Below are 2,547 nucleotides of genomic sequence, written 5' to 3'. Positions count from 1 at the left end.
GGTGAAGTAGCATCTCTCCAGCCACCTATTCACACTCCGTACTTTTTGGTCCATACGGGGACTTGAACCAGTGACCTTCCGTTGGTCCGTACTTTTCTTCTTTTACACTCTCTCTGTAACTGGTTACCATCTAAACTATCCAATTGATGTTAAGGGCTTATGAAACATGTTCGCCTCTGTAGCTCTGTGTGTGTGAAATAAATGTTCAAAAAGAAATGTTAAAAACTGTGGACAAAAATGCCTTGTTGACACTAGATTAGATTAGATTAGATTAGATTCAACTTTATTGTCATCACACATGTACAGGTACTGTAACTGCAACGAATCAGTTTAGAGATTTAGAGAGCCTCCGCGCCGCGCTAGTGAAAGCGCCGCCACATGCACTCTGACAGGATAATATGCAGACAGCAGGATAGTACAAGACATAATATAATGCACAACTACATACATGAAGGAATAATTGGTGTATGGTGTCTGTGGATGTGAGTGCGTGGGAGACACAAACGTGTGGGTTGTTGAGAAACAGTCAGTTCAGTCCGCCTTGCTATGAGTGTGTGTGCGTAGTATGTGAAATGTGCAGACTGACTGCACTGTGCAAAACAGCCCAGTCGCCCGGCCTTGACCTGGACGTGAGGTGGAAACACAAGAAAGAAAGAAACGAGCAGTCAGACGGATCGGGGGCTGGTTCGGGGGTGGTGTATGGTGTGGTGTGAGATGGTTGTGTGTGTAAATGTAGCGCATCAGACTGTCTGTGTTGGTAAAAGTTCAGTCCATCTGCGTGACCTTGAGAGTACGCCAGTGCAAGGGAAAGGATAGAATGTCAGCTGCAAATTGTTTCCCCTTTCGGGCAGAGAGGGGGGGGGGGGGGGGGGGGGTGGGGGGGGAACAGTTGATCAATTTCAATCCAAATTTAGGGTGACTCGGTGAATTGTACGAATCATGTCCATCATCGGTTGTCACCGACCTCAGCGTCATACGAGCATCCATATCACGTAGTGATTTTGTGCAGTCCATCTACCTTCTCTGCCAGTCCGTGGTCACACGAAGCCACCACACTGGGCCCTGTTGGTATCAATCCCCTCTGCGCTTCCACGTCCGGTCTGAGATGTTACGAGACAGTTCACCGGACTGGTTAGCCCTTAGAGTAAAACCTTCATCCCCTCAATCACTCGTGTAGACACTAGAGGTCAGAGGAGATGGGCCGACTGTATTCTCGCTAAGAAGAGCAATTTTGACTAAATAACCCTCGTTACAACCGAGGTATCAGCAAAGCCTTTGTGAAGCCACACACAGCACAACCTTGAGGCGGATGGGCTACAACAGCAGAAGATTCCACCGGGTAACACTCCATCTCCACTACAAATAGGAAAAAAGGCTACAATTGCAAGAGCTCACCAAAATTGGACAGTTGAACTGGAAAAATGTTGCCTGGTCTGATGAGTCTTGTTCTGTTGAGACATTCCGATGGTAGAGTCAGAATCTGGCGTAAACAGAATGAGAACATGGATCCCATCATGCTTGTTACCACTGTGGCATGCTGGTGGTGGTGGTGTAATGGGTGGGGGATGTTTTCTTGGGACGCTTTAAGCCCCTTAGTGTCAATTGGGCATCGTTTAAATGCCACGGCCTACCTGAGCCTGTTTCTTTGACCATGTCCATCCTTTATGGCCACCATGTACCCATCCTCTGATGGCTACGTACTTCCAGCAGGATAATGCACCATGTCACAAAGCTCACATCATTTCAAATTGGTTCTTGACATGACAAGAGTTCACTGTACTAAAATGGCCCCCACCGTCACCAGATCTCAACCCAATAGAGCATCTTTGGGATAGGGTGGAACGGGAGCTTCGTGACCTGGTGTGCATCCCACAAATCTCCATCAACTGCAAGATCTATCCTATCAATATGGGCCCATTTCTAAAGAATGCTTTCACAGCACCTTGTTGAATCAATGCCAACTAGAATTAAGGCAGTTCTGAAGGCAAAGGGGGTCAAACACAGATTTTATGGTGTTCCTACTAATCCTATAGGTGATGTAATATATACATATACATATACATGCATATACACAGTCAACTCCCAAACGTTGTTTATAAGTGGCCCTTTACCAGCCAGTCATAGAGATTCAGCAGACTGTTGGCACTGAACAAGGCTTTCAACTCGTGCACCGTTCATTCTCTGCAGTTCCCTTGATGATTTTAACATATTTTCTGGGACCCCAGACATCTTTTTAAAAGCAACGACTTTTCCTTAACAAGCCAGGAGTAAGCTATTTACTCTATCCAACCTATTTTCTCCTGGCCATGTAACTTTCCTCCCTCAGCCAGACGCCAACAAGATAAATCTCACAAACAAGAGGAAGACAACAGCACGGTATGATCCACCACATCCCCCACCTGAGCAAAGATTTCTCCATGGGAGACAAGCAGAGGACGAGAACTCTCAACCCCCCTCCCCCCCCCCCCTTTCCTGTCCAACACCCCTCAAACTCCTCCCACCCCGACGCCTTTGAGGATCCGTATACCCAGCCCATGTTAACGCGTG

The sequence above is a fragment of the Etheostoma spectabile genome, chromosome 23 (assembly GCF_008692095.1).
Source record: "Etheostoma spectabile isolate EspeVRDwgs_2016 chromosome 23, UIUC_Espe_1.0, whole genome shotgun sequence".
Classification (NCBI taxonomy): domain Eukaryota; kingdom Metazoa; phylum Chordata; class Actinopteri; order Perciformes; family Percidae; genus Etheostoma; species Etheostoma spectabile.
The sequence above is the reverse complement of the archived record's forward strand: the minus strand, read 5'-3'. Positions refer to the sequence as shown.